Below are 21,200 nucleotides of genomic sequence, written 5' to 3'. Positions count from 1 at the left end.
CCAATCAAAATCCCAGCAAATTATTTTTTTTAATAATTTTTATTGTGCTTTAAGTGAAAGTTTACAAATCAAGTCAGCCTGTCACGTCTAAGCTTATATACACCTTACTCCATACTCCCACTTACTCTCCCCGTAATGAGTCAGCCGGCTCCCTCCTTCCAGCCTCTCCTTTTGTGCCGGTTTTGCCAGTTTCTAACCCTCTCTACCCTCCCATCTCCCCTCCAAAAAGGAGATGCCAAGACAGTCTCAAGCGTCCACCTGATACAAGTAGCTCACTCTTTGTCAGCATCTCTCTCCAACCCATTGCCCAGTCCCTTCCACGTCTGCTGAGTTGTCTTCCGGAATGGTTCCTGTCCTGGGCCAACAGAAGGTTTGGGGACCATGACCACCGGGATTCTTCTAGTCTCAGTCAGACCATTAAGTCTGGTCTTTTTATGAGAATTTGGGGTCTGCATCCCACTGATCTGCTCCTTCAGGGGTTCTCTGTTGTGCTTCCTGTCAGGGCAGTCACCGGTTGTGGCCGGGCACCATCTAGTTCTTCTGGTCTCAGGAAGATGTAAGTCTCTGGTTCATGTGGCCCTTTCTGTCTCTTGGGCTCATAGTTATTGTGTGACCTTGGTGTTCTTCACTCTCCTTTGAGCCAGGTGGGTTGAGACCAATTGATGCATCTTAGATGGCCGCTTGTTAGCATTTAAGGCCCCAGACGCCACACTTCAAAGTGGGGTGCAGAATGTTTTCATAACAGAATTGTTTTTGCCAGTTGACTTAGAAGTCCCCTTAAGCCATAGTCCCCAAACCCCCGCCCTTGCTCCGCTGACCTGTGAAGCATTTAGTTTATCCCAGAAACTTCTTTGCTTTTGGTCCAGTCCAGTTGAGCTGACCTTCCCTGTATTGAGTATTGTCCTTCCCTTCACCTAGTAGTTAGTTATCTACTAACCTATCAGTAAATAGCCCTCTCCCACCCTCCCTCCTCCCGCCCCCATAACCACAAAGGAATGTGTTCTTCTCAGTTTATACTATTTCTCAAGATCTTATAATAGTGGTCTTATACAATATTTGTCCTTTTGCCTCTGACCAATTGCACTCAGCATAATGCCTTCCAGGTTCCTCCATGTTGTGAAATGTTTCACAGATTCATCACTGTTCTTTATTGATGCGTAGTATTCCATGGTGTGAATATACCACAATCCATTTAACCATTCATCCATTGATGGACACCTTAGTTGCTTCCAGCTTTTTGCTATTGTAAACAGAGCTGCAATAAACACGGGTGTGCATATATCTGTTCGTATAAAGGCTCTTATTTCTCTAGGGTATATTCCGAGGAGTGGGATTTTGGGGTTGTATGGTAGTTCTATTTCTAACTTTTTAAGAAAATGCCAGATAGATTTCCAAAGTGGTTGTACCATTTTACATTCCCACCAGCAGTGTATAAGAGTTCCAATCTCTCCGCAGCCTTGCCAACATTTATTATTTTGTGTTTTTTGGATTAATGCCAGCCCTGTTGCAGTGAGATGGAATCTCATCGTAGTTTTAATTTGCATTTCTCTAATGGCTAATGATCGAGAGCATTTTCTCATGTATCTGTTAGCTGCCTGAATATCTTCTTTAGTGAAGTCTGCGTTCATAGCCTTTGCCCACTTCTTGATTGGGTTGTTTGTCTTTTTGTGGTTGAGTTTTGACAGAATCATATAGATTTTAGAGATCAGGCGCTGTTTGGAGATGTCATAGCTGAAAATTTTTTCTCAATGTGTAGGTGGTCTTTTTACTCTTTTGGTGAAGTCTTCAGATGAGCATAGGTGTTTGATTTTTAGGAGCTCCCAGTTATCTGGTTTCTCTTTGTCATTTTTGGTAATGTTTTGTATTCTGTTTATGCCTTGCATTAGGGCTCCTAAGGTTGTCCCTATATTTTCTTCCATGATCTTTATCATTTTAGTCTTTATGTTTAGGTCTTTGATCCACTTGGAGTTAGTTTTTGTGCATGGTGTGAGGTATGGGTCCTGTTTCATTCTTTTGCAAATGGATATCCAGTTATGCCAGCACCATTTGTTAAAAAGACTATCTTTTCCCCAATTAACTGACACTGGGCCCTTGTCAAATACCAGCTGCTCGTATGTGGATGGATTTATATCCGGGTTCTCAATTCTGTTCCATTTGTCTATGTGCCTGTTGTTGTACCAGTACCAGGCTGTTTTGACTACTGCGGCTGTATAATATGTTCTAAAATCAGGTAGAGTGAGGCCTCCCACTTTCTTCTTCTTTTTCAGGAATGCTTTACTTATCCGGGGCTTCTTTCCCTTCCATATGAAGTTGGTGATTTGTTTCTCCGTCACATTAAAAAATGTCATTGGAATTTGGATTAGAAGTGCATTGTATGTATAGGTGACTTTTGGTAGAATAGACATTTTTTTTTTTCTGTTCTTTTTTTTTTTTTATAATAACTTTTATTAAGCTTCAAGTGAACGTTTACAAATCCAATCAGTCTGTCACATATAAGTTTACATACATCTCACTCCCTACTCCCACTTACTCTCCCCGTCTTGAGTCAGCCCTTTCAGTCTCTCCTTTCTTGACAATTTTGCCGGCTTCCCTCTCTCTCTATCCTCCCATCCCCCCTCCAGGCAAGAGTTGCCAACACAATCTCAAGTGTCCACCTGATATAATTAGCTCACTCTTCATCAGCATCTCTCTCCCACCCGCTGACCAGTCCCTTTCATTTCTGATGAGTTGTCTTCGGGGATGGTTCCTGTCCTGTGTCAACTGAAGGTCTGGGGAGCATGGCCGCCGGGATTCCTCCAGTCTCAGTCAGACCATTAAGTTTGGTCTTCTTATGAGAATTTGGGGTCTGCATCCCACTGATCTCCTGCTCCCTCAGGGGTCCTCTGCTGAGCTCCCTGTCAGGGCAGTCATCGATTGTGGCCGGGCACCAACTAGTTCTTCTGGTCTCAGGATGATGTAGGTCTCTGGTTCATGTGGCCCTTTCTGTCTCTTGGGCTCTTAGTTATCATGTGGGCTTGGTGTTCTTCATTTTCCTTTGCTCCAGGTGGGTTGAGACCAATTGCTGCATCTTAGATGGCTGCTTGTTAGCATTTAAGACCCCAGACGCCACAGTTCAAAGTGGGATGCAGAATGATTTCATAATAGAATTATTTTGCCAATTGACTTAGAAGTCCCCGCAAACCATGTTCCCCAGACCCCCGCGCTTGCTCCGCTGACCTTTGAAGCATTCATTTTATCCCGGAAACTTCTTTGCTTTTGGTCCAGTCCAATTGAGCTGACCTTCCATGTATTGAGTGTTGTCTTTCCCTTCACCTAAAGCAGTTCTTATCTACTGATTAATCAATAAAAAACCCTCTCCCACCCTCCCTCCCTCCCCCCCTCGTAACCACAAAAGTATGTGTTCTTCTCAGGTTTACTATTTCTCAAGATCTTATAATAGTGGTCTTATACAATATTTGTCCTTTTGCCTCTGACTCATTTCGCTCAGCATAATGCCTTCCAGGTTCCTCCATGTTATGAAATGTTTCAGAGATTCGTCACTGTTCTTTATCGATGCGTAGTATTCCATTGTGTGAATATACCACAATTTATTTACCCATTCATCCATTGATGGACACCTTGGTTGCTTCCAACTTTTTGCTATTGTAAACAGAGCTGCAATAAACATGGGTGTGCATATATCTGTTTGTATGAAGGCTCTTGTATCTCTAGGGTATATTCCTAGGAGTGGGATTTCTGGGTTGTATGGTAGTTCTATTTCTAACTGTTTAAGATAACGCCAGATAGATTTCCAAAGTGGTTGTACCATTTTACATTCCCACCAGCAGTGCATGAGAGTTCCAATCTCTCCGCAGCCTCTCCAACATTTATTATTTTGTGTTTTTTGGATTAATGCCAGCCTTGCTGGTGTGAGATGGAATCTCATCGTAGTTTTAATTTGCATTTCTCTAATGGCTAATGATCGAGAGCATTTTCTCATGTATCTATTGGCTGCCTGAATATCTTCTTTAGAGAAATGTGTGTTCATATCCTTTGCCCACTTCTTGATTGGGTTGTTTGTCTTTTTGTGGTTGAGTTTTGACAGAATCATGTAGATTTTAGAGATCAGGCGCTGGTCGGAGATGTCATAGCTGAAAATTCTTTCCCAATCTGTAGGTGGTCTTTTTACTGTTTTGGTGAAGTCTTTAGATGAGCATAGGTGTTTGATTTTTAGGAGCTCCCAGTTATCGGGTTTCTCTTCATCATTTTTGGTAATGTTTTGTATTCTGTTTATACCTTGTATTAGGGCTCCTAGAGTTGTCCCAATTTTTTCTTCCATGATCTTTATCGTTTTAGTCTTTATGTTTAGGTCTTTGATCCACTTGGAGTTAGTTTTTGTGCATGGTGTGAGGTATGGGTCCTGTTTCATTTTTTTGCAAATGGATATCCAGTTATGCCAGCACCATTTGTTAAAAAGGCTATCTTTTCCCCAGTTAATTGACACTGGTCCTTTGTCAAATATCAGCTGCTCATACGTGGATGGATCTATGTCTGGGTTCTCAATTCTGTTCCATTGGTCTATGTGTCTGTTGTTGTACCAATACCAGGCTCTTTTGACCACTGTGGCTGTATAATAGGTTCTGAAGTCAGGTAAGGTGAGGCCTCCCACTTTCTTCTTCTTTTTCAGTAGTGCTTTGCTTATCCGGGGCTTCTTTCCGTTCCATATGAAATTGGTGATTTGTTTCTCTATCCCCTTAAAATATGACATTGGAATTTGGATCGGAAGTGCATTAAATGTATAGATGGCTTTTGGTAGAATAGACATTTTTACTATGTTAAGTCTTCCTATCCATGAGCAAGGTATGTTTTTCCACTTAAGTATGTCCTTTTGAATTTCTTGTAGTAGAGCTTTGTAGTTTTCTTTGTATAGGTCTTTTACATCCTTGGTAAGATTTATTCCTAAGTATCTTATCTTCTTGGGGGCTATTGTGAATGGTATTGATTTGGTAATTTCCTCTTCGGTGTTCTTTTTGTTGATGTAGAGGAATCCAAGTGATTTTTGTATGTTTATTTTATAACCTGAGACTCTGCCAAACTCTTCTATTAGTTTCAGTAGTTTTCTGGAGGATTCCTTAGGGTTTTCTGTGTATATAATCATGTCATCTGCAAATAGTGATAACTTTACTTCTTCCTTGCCAATCCAGATACCTTTTATTTCTTTGTCTAGCCTGATTGCCCTGGCTAAGACTTCCAACACGATGTTGAATAAGAGCGGTGATAAAGGGCATCCTTGTCTGGTTCCCGTTCTCAAGGGAAATGCTTTCAGGTTCTCTCCATTTAGAGTGATATTGGCTGTTGGCTTTGCATAGATGCCCTTTATTATGTTGAGGAATTTTCCTTCAATTCCTATTTTGGTAAGAGTTTTTATCATGAATGGGTGTTGGACTTTGTCAAATGCCTTTTCTGCATCAATTGATAAGATCATGTAGTTTTTGTCTTTTGATTTATTTATGTGATGGATTACATTAATGGTTTTTCTGATATTAAACCAGCCTTGCATACCTGGTATAAATCCCACTTGATCAGGGTGAATTATTTTTTTGATGTGTCGTTGGATTCTATTGGCTAGAATTTTGTTGAGGATTTTTGCATCAATGTTCATGAGGGATATAGGTCTATAATTTTCTTTTTTTGTAATGTCTTTACCTGGTTTTGGTATCAGGGAGATGGTGGCTTCATAGAATGAGTTGGGTAGTATTCCGTCATTTTCTATGCTTTGGAATACCTTCAGTAGTAGTGGTGTTAACTCTTCTCTGAAAATTTGGTAGAACTCTGCAGTGAAGCCGTCCGGGCCAGGACTTTTTTTTGTTGGAAGTTTTTTGATTACCGTTTCAATCTCTTTTTTTGTTATGGGTCTATTTAGTTGTTCTACTTCTGAATGTGTTAGTTTAGGTAGGTAGTGTTTTTCCAGGAATTCATCCATTTCTTCTAGGTTTTCAAATTTGTTAGAGTACAATTTTTCATAATAATCTGAAATGATTCTTTTAATTTCATTTGGTTCTGTTGTGATGTGGTCCTTCTCATTTCTTATTCGGGTTATTTGTTTCCTTTCCTGTATTTCTTTAGTCAGTCTAGCCAATGGTTTATCAATTTTGTTAATTTTTTCAAAGAACCAGCTTTTGGCTTTGTTAATTCTTTCGATTGTTTTTCTGTTCTCTAATTCATTTAGTTCAGCTCTAATTTTTATTATTTGTTTTCTTCTGGTGCCTGATGGATTCTTTTGTTGCTCACTTTCTATTTGTTCAAGTTGTAGGGACAGTTCTCTGATTTTGGCTCTTTCTTCTTTTTGTATGTGTGCATTTATGGATATAAATTGGCCTCTGAGCACTGCTTTTGCTGTGTCCCAGAGGTTTTGATAGGAAGTATTTTCATTCTCGTTGCTTTCTATGAATTTCCTTATTCCCTCCTTGATGTCTTCTATAACCCAGTCTTTTTTCAGGAGGGTATTGTTCATTTTCCAAGTATTTGATTTCTTTTCCCTCGTTTTTCTGTTATTGATCTCTAGTTTTATTGCCTTGTGGTCTGAGAAGATGCTTTGTAATATTTCGATGTTTTGGACTCTGCAAAGGTTTGTTTTATGACCTAATATGTGGTCTATTCTAGAGAATGTTCCATGTGCGCTGGAAAAAAAAGTATATTTTGCAGCAGTTGGGTGGAGAGTTCTGTATAAGTCAATGAGGTCAAGTTGGTTGATTGTTGTAATTAGATCTTCCGTGTCTCTGTTGAGCTTCTTACTGGATGTCCTGTCCTTCTCCGAAAGTGGTGTGTTGAAGTCTCCTACTATAATTGTGGAGGTATCTATCTCGCTTTTCAGTTCTGTTAAAATTTGATTTATGTATCTTGCAGCCCTGTCATTGGGTGCGTAAATATTTAATATGGTTATGTCTTCCTGATCAATTGTCCCTTTTATCATTATATAGTGTCCTTCTTTATCCTTTGTGGTGGATTTAAGTCTAAAGTCTATTTTGTCAGAAATTAATATTGCTACTCCTCTTCTTTTTTGCTTATTGTTTGCTTGATATACTTTTTTCCATCCTTTGAGTTTTAGTTTGTTTGTGTCTCTAAGTCTAAGGTGTGTCTCTTGTAGGCAGCATATAGATGGATCGTGTTTCTTTATCCAGTCTGTGACTCTCTGTCTCTTTATTGGTGCATTTAGTCCATTTACATTCAGGGTAATTATAGATAAATAAGTTTTTAGTGCTGTCATTTTGATGCCTTTTTATGTGTGTTGTTGACAATTTCATTTTTCCACATACTTTTTTGTGCTGAGGCGTTTTTCTTAGTAAATTGTGAGATGCTCATTTTCATAGTGTTTGACTTTATGTTAGTTGAGTCGTTACGTTTTTCTTGGCTTTTATCTTGAGTTATAGAGTTGTTATACCTTTTTGTGGTTACCTCATTATATACCCCTATTTTTCTAAGTAAAAACCTAACTTGTATTGTTCTATATCGCCTTGTATCACTCTCCATATGGCAGTTCAATGCCTCCTGTATTTAGTCCCTCTTTTTGATTATTGTGATCTTTTACCTATTGACTTCCATGATTCCCTGTTATGTGTATTTTTTTTTTTAATTAATCTTAATTTGTTTGTTTTTGTGATTTCCCTATTTGAGTTGATATCAGGACGTTCTGTTTTGTGACCTTGTGTTGTGCTGATATCTGATATTATTGGTTCTGTGACCAAACAATATCCTTTAGTATTTCTTGTAGCTTTGGTTTGGTTTTTGCAAATTCTCTAAACTTGTGTTTGTCTGTAAATATCTTAATTTCGCCTTCATATTTCAGAGAGAGTTTTGCTGGATATACGATCCTTGGCTGGCAGTTTTTCTCCTTCAGTGTTCTGTATATGTCGTCCCATTCCCTTCTTGCCTGCATGGTTTCTGCTGAGTAGTCAGAACATATTCTTATTGATTCTCCCTTGAAGGAAACCTTTCTTTTCTCCCTGGCTGCTTTTAAAATTTTCTGTTTATCTTTGGTTTTGGTGAGTTTGATGATAATATGTCTTGGTGTTTTTCTTTTTGTATCAATCTTAAATGGGGTTCGATGAGCATCTTGGATAGATATCCTTTCGTCTTTCATGATGTCAGGGAAGTTTTCTGTCAGAAGTTCTTCAACTATTTTCTCTGTGTTTTCTGTCCCCCCTCCCTGTTCTGGGACTCCAATCACCCGCAGGTTATCCTTCTTGATAGAGTCCCACATAATTCTTAGGGTTTCTTCATTTTTTTTAATTCTTTTATCTGATTTTTTTTCAGCTATGTTGGTGTTGATTCCCTGGTCCTCCAGATGTCCCAGTCTGCATTCTAATTGCTCGAGTCTGCTCCTCTGACTTCCTAGTGTGTTGTCTAATTCTGTTATTTTATTGTTAATCTTTTGGATTTCTACACGTTGTCTCTCTATGGATTCTTGCAACTTATTAATTTTTCCAGTATGTTCTTGAATAATCTTTTTGAGTTCTTCAACAGTTTTATCAGTGTGTTCCTTGGCTTTTTCTGCAGATATCCTAATTTCATTTGTGATATCATTAAGCATTCTGTAAATTAGTTTTTTATATTCTGTATCTGATAATTCCAAAATTGTATCTTCATTTGGGAAAGATTTTGATTCTTTTGTTTGGGGGGTTGGAGAAGCTGTCACGGTCTGCTTCTTTAAGTGGTTTGATATGGATTGTTGTCTCCGAGCCATCACTGGGAAACTAGTTTTTCCAGAAAATCCGCTAAAAAAAAAACTGCAGTCAGATCCCTATCAGAGTTCTCCCTCTGGCTCAGGCTATTCAGATGTTAATGAAGCGGCCTGGGGAGGGTGGGGGAGGGAACAGAGAGATAGGAGAGTAGCACCTCAGAATATAGCCAGAGTTGCTTGTCTTGCTTGGAATGACTGTTATATCTGAGATTCCCGCGGGCGCGTCGCCTATGTGTGCTGGCTGTGTGGAGATTGCCCCCAGGGGGTCTGGCCCGCTGGAGTCACGGTCAGATCCTCCGCTTCCAGCCCCACGCCCAGCGTCAAGGCTCCCCTACTGGAACGGTGCACTCTCAACTCCAAAATCAGTCGCTGCCTCCCGGGGACTTCTCGTCTCTCCAGCCGCGTGGCCGTGCCGCCTCCGTGAACCAGGTGGGCCCCCTCCCGGGGTTAGTTCAGATGGGTGGAGTAGCTCCCCGTGCTTGTGCCGCGACCGAGTGTCCCGGCTGGAACGCTGTTCTCCCCACTCCAATACCAGTCGCTGCCTCCCTGGGACTTCTCCTACCGGCTGCGTCCCACGCCGCCCGCGCGACCCGGCTGGTCCCCTTCCCGGGGTTAGTTCAGGGGGTGGAGCAACTCTCCGTGTTTATGGCGTACCTGCGTGCAGTCCAAATCCCTGCGGGACGGTTCCCCGGCTCGGATGCTGCTCTTTCTGCTCCAAGATCAGTCACTGCCTCCCGGGGACTTCTCCTACCGGCTGCGTCCCACGCCGCCCGTAGAACCGGCTGGTCCCCCTCCCGGGGTTAGTTCAGGGGGGTGGAGCAGGTCTCTGTGCTTGTGCCATACCTGACTGGTACTCTGGCTCCAGGCTCTGGAAACAATCGCTGCTTCCCCGTATTAGTTCGTTCTCCGTCTCTAAATCTGTGTTTGTTGTTCAGGGTTCGTAGATTGTTATGTATGTGATCGATTCACTTGTTTTTCCGTGTCTTTGTTGTAAGAGGGATCCGAGGTAACGTCTGCCTAGTCCGCCATCTTGGCTCCGCCTCCTAGAATAGACATTTTTACTATGTTAAGTCTTCCTGTCCATGATCAAGGTATGTTTTTCCACGTATGTAGGTCCTTTTTAGTTTCTTGCACTAATACTTTGTAGTTTTCTTTGTATAGGTCTTTTACATCTTTGGTAAGATTTATTCCTAAGTATTTTATCTTCTTGGGGGCTACTGTGAATGGTATTGATTTGGTGATTTCCTCCTCGATGTTCTTTTTGTTGATGTAGAGGAATCCAAGTGATTTTTGTATGTTTATCTTATAACCTGAGACTCTGCCAAACTCCTCTATTAGTTTCAGTAGTTTTCTGGAGGATTCCTTGGGGTTTTCTGTGTATAAGATCATGTCATCTGCGAATAGAGATAATTTTACTTCTTCCTTGCCAATCTGGATGCTCTTTATTTCTGTGTCTAGCCTAATTGCTCTGGCTAGGACCTCTAGCACAATGTTGAATAAGAGCGGTGATAAAGGGCATCCTGTCTGGTTCCCCTTCTCACGGGCAATGCTTTCAGGCTCTCTCCATTTAGAATGATGTTGGCTGTTGGCTTTGTATAGATGCCCTTTATTATGTTGAGGAATTTTCCTTCAATTCCTATTTTGCTGAGAGTTTTTATCATGAATGTGTGTCAAATGCCTTTTCTGCATCAATTGATAAGATCATGTGGGTTTTGTCTTTGTTTTATTTATATGGTGGATTACATTAATGGTTTTTCTAATATTAAACCAGCCTTGCATAAAAAAAAATCTGGTATAAATCCCACTTGGTCGTGGTGGATTATTTTTTGATATGTTGTTGAATTCTATTGGCTAGAATTTTGTTGAGGATTTTTGCATCTATGTTCATGAGGGATATAGGTCTGTAATTTTCTTTTTTTGTGCTGTCTTTACCTGGTTTTGGTATCAGGGATATGGTGGCTTCATAGAATGAGTTAGGTAGTATTCCATCGTTTTCTATGCTTTGACATACCTTTAGTAGTAGTGGTGTTAACTCTTCTCTGAAAGTTTGGTAGAGCTCTGCAGTGAAGCTGTCTGGGCCAGGGCTTTTTTTGTTGGGAGTTTTTTGATTAGCTTTTCAATCTCTTTTTTTGTTATGCGTCTATTTAGTTGTTCTACTTCTGATTGTGTTAGTTTAGGTAGGTAGTGTTTTTCTAGGAATTCATCCATTTCTTCTAAGTTCTCAAATTTGTTAGAGTACAATTTTTCGTGATAATCTGATATGATTCTTTTAATTTCAGTTGGGTGTGTTGTGATGTGGCCCATCTTGTTTCTCATTCAGGTTATTTGTTTCCTTTCCTGTGCTTCTTTAGTTAGTCTGGCCAATGGTTTATGAATTTTGTTAATTTTTTCAAAGAACCAGCTTTTGGCTTTGTTAATTCTTTCAATTGTTTTTTTGTTCTCTAATTCACTTAGTTCAGCTCTAATTTTTATTATTTGTTTTCTTCTGGTGCCTGATGGATTCTTTTGTTGCTCGCTTTCTATTTGTTCAAGTTGTAGGGACAGTTCTCTGATTTTGGCTCTTTCTTCTTTATGTATGTGTGCATTTATCGATATAAATTGACCTCTGAGCACTGCTTTTGCTGTGTCCCAGAGGTTTTGACAGGAAGTGTTTTCATTCTCGTTGCATTCTATGAATTTCTTTATTCCCTTTTTCAATGTTCTCTATATCCCAGCCTTTTCTGAGTAGGGTATTGTTCAGTTTCCAAGTATTTGATTTCTTTTCCCTGATTTTTCTGTTATTGATTTCCACTTTTACGGCCTTGTGGTGTGAGAAGATGCTTTGTAATATTTCAGTGTTTTCGATTCTGCAAAGGTTTGTTTTATGACCTAATAAGCGGTCTATTCTAGAGAATGTTCCATGTGCACTAGAAAAAAAAAGTATACTTTGCAGCTGCTGGGTGGAGTGTTCTGTATAAGCATGAGGGCAAGTTGGTTAATTGTAGCAATTAGATCTCCCCTGCCTCTGTTGAGCTTCTTACTGGAAGTCCTATCCTTCTCCAAACGTGGCGTGTTGAAGTCTCCTACTATAATTGTGGAGGTGTCTATCTCACTTTTCAGTTCTGTTAAAGTTTGTTTTATGTATCTTGCAGCCCTGTCATTGGGTGAATAAATATTTAATATGGTTATATCTTCCTGGTCAATTGTACCCTTTAATCATTATGTAGTGTCCTTCTTTATCCTTTATAACTTTAAAGTCTATTTTGTCAGAAATTAATATTGCTACTCCTGCTCTTCTTTGCTTATAGTTTGCTTGATATATTTTTTCCATCCTTTGAGTTTTAGTTTGTTTGTGTCTCTAAGTCTAAGATGTGTCTCTTATAGGCATCATATAGACAGATCGTGTTTCTTTATCCAGTCAGAGACTCTCTGTCTTTTTATTGGTGCAGTTAGTCCATTTACATTCAGCATAATTATAGATATGTGTTTAGTGCTGTCATTTTGATGCCTTTTTATGTGTGTTGTTGACAATTTCATTTTTCCACTTACTTTTTTGTGCTCAGACGTTTTTCTTTGTAAATTGTGTGTTCCTCATTTTCATAGTAGTTGAATTTATGTTTGCTGAGTCGTTATGTTTTTCTTGGTTTTTATTTTGAGTTATGGAATTGTTATATCTCTTTGCGGTTACCTTAATATTTACCCGTATTGTTCTAAGTAAAAACCTAACTTGTATCATCCTATTTCACCTTGTTTTACTCTCCATATGGCAGTTCTATGCCACCTGTATTTAGTCCCTCTTTTTGATTATTGTGATCTTTTACATATTGACTTCAATGATTCCCTGTTTTGAGCACTTTTTTCTTTTTAAAATTAATCTTAATTTGTTTTTGTGATTTCCCTATTTGAGTTGATATCCGGATGTTCTGTTCTGTGACCTTGTGTTGTGCTGGTATCTGATATTATTGGTTTTCTGACCAAACAATTTCCTTTAGTATTTCTTGTAGCTTTGGTTTGGTTTTTGCAAAATCTCTAAGCTTGTGTTTATCTGTAAATGTTTTAATTTCACCTTCATATTTCAGAGAGAGTTTTGCTGGATATATGATCCTTGGCTGGCAGTTTTTCTCCTTCAGTGCTCTATATATGTCATCCCATTGCCTTCCTGACTGCATGGTTTCTGCTGAGTAGTCTGAACTTATTCTTGTTGATTCTCCTTTGTAGGAGACCTTTCTTTTATCCCTGGCTGCTTTGAAAATTTTCTCTTTATCTTTGGTTTCAGCAAGTTTGATGATAATATGTCTTGTTGATCTTTTTGGATCAATCTTATATGGGGTTCGATGAGCATCTTGGATAGATATCCTTTCTTCTTTCATGATGTCAGGGAAGTTTTCTGCCAACAGATCTTCAACTATTCTCTCTGTATTTTCTGTTATCCCTCCCTGTTCTGGAACCCCAATCACATGCAAGTTATTCTTGATAGAGTCCCACATGATTCTTAGGGTTCCTTCATTTTTTTTAGTTCTTTTATCTGATTTTTTCCAGCTATATTGGTGTCAATTTCCTTATCCTCCAGGTCCCCCACTCTGCATTCCAATTTCTTGATTCTGCTTCTCTGACTTCCTATCGAGTTGTCTAATTCTGTAATTTTACTGTTAATCTTTTGGATTTCTGAATGCTGTCTCTCTATGGATTCCTGCAGCTTATTAATTTCTCTACTATGTTCTTCAAAAATCTTTTTGATTTCTTCAATTGCTTTATCAGTGTATTCCTTGGCTTTTTCTGTAAAAAAAAAAAAATTGCCTTATTTCATTTCTGAGGTCATCCCTGATGTCTTGAAGCATTCTGTAAATTAGTTTTTTATATTCTGCATCAGGTAATTCCAAGATTGTATCTTCATTTGGGAAGGATTTTGATTCTTTAATTTGGGGAGTTTTAGAAGCAATCATGGCCTGCTTCTTTATGTGGTTTGATATCGACTGCTGTCTCCATGCCATCTATAAGATATTGTAGTGATTTATTTTATATTTGCTCACTGAGTCGTATCTTGTTTTGTTTTCTTTCAATATACATAGATGGGCTACTAGATTGGCTGTCTTGATTGTTGTAGCCCTTGAATCAATTATATCCTATTACCAGCTGGTTTGGGCTGTTACCACAAATATAAGCCTGAGAGTCCATTCACTATTCTTCAGTAGAATCTGATTTTGTGTCACCAAGTGTGTGGTGCAGACTGTCACCTATCCACCTAGAGGAGTAGCGGTGCTAGTTGTGTGTACCAGATTCTAGTAGCAGCAGGGAGTCACACTCCAGGGGGGCAGGATGCTGACATGCTTCCCCCAAGTGCCAGTGAGGTAGGTGTGTCTCTATTCCTAAAGCACTTTGGTGGGTGGGCTCTGCTGTTGTACCTTAGGCACCCAGTGCATGTACCTCTACAGATTGGTAGGTATCACCATCCTCAGACAGCTAAGGCAGGAGGCTAGGTGGTCTGGGGGGGCTTCAGCCCTCAGTTCCACTTTGTGGGTCAGTGAGGGGTCTGTTTAATATGAAGAGATATCAGACCTGGGAAACTTGTCTTTCCAGTAATCTGCTAAAACAATTACAGTCAGATCCCTATCAGAATTGCCTTTGCATTATACTAGCCACCTTGTTCCCTGTAGGGATGAAAACCCAAGACTGTGGATCTCATATGCTTGGCTGGAGCTGGTTCTGTATTTTTAGTCCAATTTTGGGAAGTCAGGGAAGGATTTTTGGTCCCTGGAGTTTTTGTAGCTGTTTTTCTTAGGCCAGGAGAATGGGTTAGGAAAAGACAAAACAAAAAACAAAAACAAGAACCGCAGAGCACTTCACTCTCTGGCTCAGGAAATTCCAATGTTAATGAAGCCCCCTGGGAAGGAGAGGGGTGGGATCAGATAGATAGGAGAGAGTAGCACCCCGGAATACAGACAAAGTTACTTATCTTGTTTGGTGATGACTGTTTTATCTGAGATTCCCGAGGGGTGTGTAGCCTGTACACGTTGGCTGGGTCCAGACTGTCCCCGAGGTTCAGGCCCGCGTCCTTTGCTTGTGGTGTCTCAGAAGCTGTTGTCAGTTCCTCCGCTTCCAGTCCAAAGCCCAGCGCCAAGGTTCCCCTGCTGGGACTCCACACTCCAGGCTTCCAATACCAGTCAATGCCTCCCGGTGACTTCTCCTTCTGTCAGCCGCGTCCCTGCACTGCCTGAGTGCACTGGGTGGGCTTCCCCCGAGGTCACGTCTGGGGGCTAGGGCTGCACCCCGTGTTTGTCCCCTCTCAAGATGCCGTACTCAGCTCCCCTATGCCCAGTCCAAAGCCCGGTGCCAAGGTTTTCTGACTGGGACGCTGGCTCCAGGCTCTGAAAACAGTCATTGCTTCCCCATGGTTGCTTGTTCTCAGTCTCTGTCACTCAGGTCAGCATTTTTGATCTGTGTTTGATGGTCAGGGTTCATAGATTGTCATGTGTGTGATCGACTCACTTGTTTTTCCGAGTCTTTGTTGCAAGACGGATCCGAGGTAGCTTCTATCTAGTCAGCCATCTTGGCCCCGCCTCCCCTGCAGTTCCTTTTGACTAACAAGTTCTTTTTTTTTTTTTTCCTCTTCGTTTACTTGTACTATTATTTGTTCAAACTCTGGTGCTGTAGTGGTTAAGTGCTACGGCTGATAACCAAAAGGTCGGCAGTTTGAATCCACCAGGCGCTCTTTGGAAACCCTGTGTGGCAGTTCTACTGTGTCCTACATGGTCGCCATGAGTCCGAATCGACTCGACAGCAACAGGTTTGGTTTTGGTATTATTTATTTAACCCTTTCCATATACTTTGGAAATTAAGTTGGGTCTATGGTTTTATGAATACAAAAAAAGTTGTAATCACCATTAGCTATCTACCTATCTATTTATACTCACTCGTTCTGTGTCTTTTAGCAACCCTGACTATGACACTCCCATTAATTTCAGAAATCCCAGGAAATGGCAGCGGTTCCCACCGTCCTTCATAAAATCGCCACCACAGAATGCTTTGAGGTTGCAAGGACAGTTCCCATAAGTATATTTCTCACAGACTTTTTGAAGGTTATGTCTTCCTGATAATACCTGGGGCTATAGATGTGGGCGAATGAACATGTCTTACATGATAAATTTACTGTAGCTTTCTAATCCAGCTAAGGCTTTAGATATTTTGCACTACAAGAAATGTATCAAAGACATTGTGGCATTTAGAGTTCATTTCCTGTAGGCCACCTTTGGGTGCAAGTTTTCAGTGAACTGGTTCAAGTGAACAATGTAGAATTGCTGACAGCTGCTCAAACTAATACAGTGGCTCCAGAATTTCTACCTAGTGCACCTGTATCAATAAGTAAACCTAGCCGTACCCAACACTATATTCCTTCCACCCTGCTTCTACTCCCTTAGGATCCATTTCCATAGATGAACCCTAGGATTTAGGTTCATATAGAGTGGCAAAAATCTTGCAGTGCTTCTGGCGGTATTGCACCTTCCTATGGTTCATCACAGTTTGTACATTTCCCTCTGGGACTTTCCAGGACTCGTGTCTGATTCTAGATCTAAAGCAATGGGGAAAAGTAGCAATGGGCTCTGAGGAGTAAAAAAAGCAACTGTTTCTGCCGGGTTTTCAACCAGAGACCTTTCGCGTGTAAGGCCAACGTGGTCACCACTACACTACCGAAACCATGAGGTTCAGGTAACTTAAGGAATATCTGTGAAAACTTTATGGTGGCCTTCTTGAACTTTTGTGACTTTCAGTGTACCAAATTCAATCTCATTTCGAAATTCGACTGGCAGCAGCCAAGTCCTGGAAAGGGCCTCAGTAAGCACCAAGCGAACCAAGGCTCACTGCTTTTGCCTTGACTGGTCATTTCTCTCAAGACTTCGCTTTAACGCCTCGTTGTTATCTCTTTCTCTTGTTCATGTCATTTTAGTTTGCTTTTGATGTGAGATCTCAAATCCAGTGTGTGGGGCCCCACAGTCCTTGTTTAGAGGGTAGGCAAGGAACCCTAAGCCAGGGCATATTGGGATTCTCAGTCTGCTTTGCCTGAAGGGTTCGCTCGGTGCTTCCTGAGGCCGTTTTCTTCTTCAGTGTCAGCCTGTGGAGAAGGTTCAGGTGATAGAAGAGAACAAAAAGAACCTTTACAACTCTCTGGAACTAAAACTAACATAAAGCATGTCCTGTTTGGTGCCCTGCCTCCCAAGAACCAGGTGAGAATTGTGTCCTGGTTCCCATCTGACTTAGCACAGAGAAATGAGGTCTGGCTTAGGTACTCAGTAATGAAGTCCGCCTGTCATTTTTTTTTTTTTTTTTTCTCCTTAAAGACTATTGGCAAAGGCTTAACCCTTTAGGAAAAGAAAACTGTTTTAGCTTGCCTTCTAAACAGGGACCCTTCCCACATGAGCCGAACGTGATAACTACTACGCAATGGAAACCACGTGACTGTGCTAGCCTAAGAATTTGTCCAAAAAAATCTTAAGCCCTGCAGTCTCCAAGTACTTTGGCTTGCAGCATATGAAATTCAACTACATTTGTAATTCAACTGCCTGCAACAAAGTCCTGGAGAAAGCCCTCGGGGAAAACACCGACAATCCCTTCAGGCAAAGGAGTCTGTGGCTTCCCTTAGGCCTTAAAGTAGTTTTCTGCGCCTATCCCGGAAGCTAGGACTTCGGGAGAGGGGGTGGTGTGGGGTGCTCCACCTGGCTTCAAAAACCCTAAGTTCGCTAGAGTTTCCATTTTCAGACCTAAGCTCCTCTCGGGCTCTCCAGCTCCCCACAGCCCAGGAGCTGTGAAGGCTCTCACCCTGGGGCTTTGGACCAGCACCTCGGTGGCACCTTTAAGGGCGCTGATGTTCCAGACAAATGATCCCTGTTTCCATGAAAAGATGTTCAATGTCACATTACTCCTTATTCATCCCCCCACTTGGTGTTAGTTGCCATGGAGTCGATTAGGACTCATGACCATCTCATGAGTGCAGTGCAGAACTAACTGCTCCATAGGGTTCTGAAGGCTGTGACTTGGTGGTGTACTGGCTAAAGCGCTCGGCTGCGAACTGAAAGTCAGCAGTTTGAATCCACCAGCCACTCTGTGGGAGAAAGATGTGGCGGCCTGCTTCTGTAAAGATCACAGCTTCGGAAACCCTATGAGGCAGCTCTACTCTGTCCTGTAGGGTCGCTATGAGTCAGAATTGACTAGATGGCAAGGGCTTGGAGTTTTGGATCTTTCAGGAGCAGATCGCCAGACTTGCCTTCCGAGGCGCCTCTGTGTGGGTTCCAACCACAAACCTTTCATTTAGTAGTTGAGTGCTCAAACTTTTAGCACAAAACCGGAAAACAAGCACTGCTGAGGATGTAGGAAATTGGAACCCTCACCCATTGCTCCTGGGACTGTAAAATGGTACAGCCTCTGTGGAAATCCATTTGATGGTTCCTCAGAAAAGTTAACCATAGAATTCCCAAATGACCCAACACCTCCATTACTAGGTATATACCCCCAAAGAATTGAAAGCAGAAATGCAAACAGATCCTTGTACACCAATGCTCACTGCAGCATTATTCACAAGAGTCAAAAGGTGTTAACAACCCAAGAGTCTGTCAACAGAGGAGTGGATAAACAAAATGTGGTATATCCATACAATGGAATATTATTCAGCCGTAAAGGGAAAGGAAATTCTGATATATGTTAAGACATGGATGAACCTAGAAAAATTATGCTGAATGAAATAAGCCAGACGAAAAAGGGCAAATATTATATGATCCCACCTACTTGGAATTTCTACAACAGCAAATGCATAGAAGCCAAAGTTTACTAATGGTTACCAGGGGCAGGTGGGAGGGAAAAGGGAGGAATGACTGCTTATGCGGCACTGGATTTCTGTTAGGGGTGATGAAAAACTACGGAAACGGATAGTGGTGATGCTTCCACAACATGGTGACCCTAAGCACTGTCACTGAAGGTTGAAATTGCAAGTGTTTTGTTTCCTATTTTATCACACACACTCAAAATGATAAACACTTCCTGTCCACCCGGGAACGGTAGAACCCTCCCTGCAGGCCCTACCGTGCACTCTCCCTGGGGACTGACCTGCGCTGTTTCCTCTGAAGCCCTTTTGCCTCAGCACCTCTCCACTGTGCGACTGGATTTCAGTCCACTACTTTAATCACGCCTTCATGTTTTAGCCGTACCTTCCCAAAAGCTGAAACATGTGTCTTAGGACAATTGGCTCTTTGAAAATATCGAACAACCAACACAGGCCAAGACAGCCTTGAAGGCCTGCACTGGATTCTTTTGGACACCAGACCAAGAAGCCCAGTATAAACCGCAGGACCTAGGGGAAGCTCCTGCAGAATTCACAATCCCTTTTTTTTTTTTAACTTCTCCCTCCTCACTCTTCGAGATTTTTGGAAGGGCAGTTTTATTTCAGTACTGGAAACTCATCTTTGTTTACCTTTTTTATTTTTCTGCTCAGCAGATCATGGAGTGCGAAAGTTAACGGAGGCGGTTTGCGCAGGTTTTTCACCTTGGTCTCAGGGCAACCGCCGATAGGCAAAGAGTTTCTGTAGCTCACAGGCTTTAATGTTATTCTCCTTAGGATTTCCTTTGGAAAAGAAGATTAAAAAAAAAAAAAAGTTTGGGTCTAGAATGTGCCCTTTCCTCCTGCAGTTGCTGCTCTAGGTGCTGAGGTTACCGCGCTGCCTTCACACCCAAAGTTCAAGTGCTCCCCCACCCTGGGGAGGGCGCAGATTCCTTCCTCACTGGAAACCAGGACTCGGTGCTCCACTTTGTTTTTTGGCTCAAAGTGGAGACGGGGACACACCTGGACTACGTTAGACTCTTCAGCGACCTAAGACCCCATTCCAGATGAGGCTGCCTTCCAGGTAGCTTTAAATCGGGAAATTTCATAAGGTGCATTTCCCCTTCCCTCCTGGATCAATCTCCCGCCTCCCCGCCCACCCAGAGGAGAGGGTTCACCGCCTTTCTGTCGGGTCACGACCCTTTTTGGATCCCTCCTGAATTGGACCGAGGGGGCGGTTGTCCTCCCCTTACATAGGGGGAGAGAGGAGAAGGCTACTGGAGAACCACAAACTCAGCGCGTGCGCCCCTGCGTACCGCACACCTGAGGCGCACGCACTTCAAGACAGGGAAAAAAGCTCCTTCCGAAGCTTCTCTGCAGGAGGAACCCGAAGGGGGTTGGTTTCCCAACCTGGAGAGAGGAGAGGAGCGGAGGGGTCCCAGGCATGTCCGCCACTCTCCAGAGAGAGACAGGCTGATTTTGAGGGACAGAGCCAAAGAAAAGGGGCAAATGCAGCCGAATCCTACGCCCTGAAATTAAGGGTCTCGAACCCTAAGGTCTGAGCGAGCCGAGGGCTACGCCTTAAACTGGCCTCCCGCCTTAATCAGGAAAGTCGTCGGTGCAAATTTAGAGCTCAGGAAAGGGAGGGACTGCGTAGAGCAACGTCCACACTTGACGGACAAAAACCAAAAGATCCGTTGCGGTCGAGTCCATCACGACTCATAGCGAGCATAGTAGAACAGCCCCATAGGGTTTCCACGGAGCGGCTGGTGGATTCGAGCTACCGACTCTTCACCATTGTACCACCAAAGAGAACACGTAAATCCCTGAGTAATTAGATGTGGGGTCTGAGGAAAAGACTGTCTCCAAGGAAAACTCAGTTTTTTGCCTGAGCATAGGGAAAGATGGAGTGGCCATCGGCAAAGATGGGGAAAAGGCAGGGGCAGAGGACTTTAGGGGGAAAATCCGGAGTTCAATTTGGGGTTCCGGGGCCCTTGTTCCAAGAGTTATTCATCCAGGCTGCCTCCGTTTCTGCATCCGTCTGAGAGCCCTTTTTGATGGTGGAGCTCTCGGGGGCTCGTGCTCGGCCCACTTCCTACCCTGGGCGCCTCCTCCCTACAGGCTTGTTCCCTGCGGTGGACCCGGCCGCCGCCTCTCCGCACGCTGCCGCGCACAAAGGCGCATCTCTAGGTCAGGTCTGAGGTGCGGCAGGGCAGAGCCACCTGGCTCCAAAACTTGGGAAGACCTGACAGCGCTCGGCGTGTGGCAGGCTGTCTCGCGTTTTGGAGAAGGCGAGGAGGGGAGGATCGCTGAAAGAGAGGGCAGCATGTAGGAAGGTAGGAGTCCAGGTTTCCCGGAGTTGGGTGCAAAGACATGTACGGTTTGAAGTCCGAAGATCACAGGTCCCCATTAGGTCCCTGGTGGTCTAGTGGCTAGGATTCGGCGCTTTCACCGCCGCGACCCGGGTTCGATTCCCCGTCAGGGAAAGCTGTGGTCCTCATCTTTCAGAATGTTCATATCAAGAGAACAAAGTAGAACCTGGGACAAGAGCTCCCAATCTTCCTTTTCAAAAGAATTAGAAACATAAAAAAGTTGGAAGAATAATGACTTTATATATTCTTCATGTCCATTTACCAATGAACATTTTCCACATTTCCTTTGTCCATCCCTCCATATATATGTATCTGCTACCCCATTTCG

At 42.4% G+C, this 21,200-nt stretch overlaps 1 non-coding gene across 1 annotated transcript; it reads left to right on the top strand.

The window, feature by feature from the left end:
- Nucleotides 1-20,914: 20,914 nt before the first annotated feature.
- Nucleotides 20,915-20,986, top strand: TRNAE-UUC (transfer RNA glutamic acid (anticodon UUC)). Its single transcript has one exon. It is a non-coding gene; the product is annotated as a tRNA-Glu (tRNA).
- Nucleotides 20,987-21,200: the final 214 nt, after the last annotated feature.

Source organism: Loxodonta africana, chromosome 3 (genome assembly GCF_030014295.1).
Source record: "Loxodonta africana isolate mLoxAfr1 chromosome 3, mLoxAfr1.hap2, whole genome shotgun sequence".
In the NCBI taxonomy this organism is placed as follows: Eukaryota; Metazoa; Chordata; class Mammalia; order Proboscidea; family Elephantidae; genus Loxodonta; species Loxodonta africana.
The sequence above is the reverse complement of the archived record's forward strand: the minus strand, read 5'-3'. Positions and strand labels throughout refer to the sequence as shown.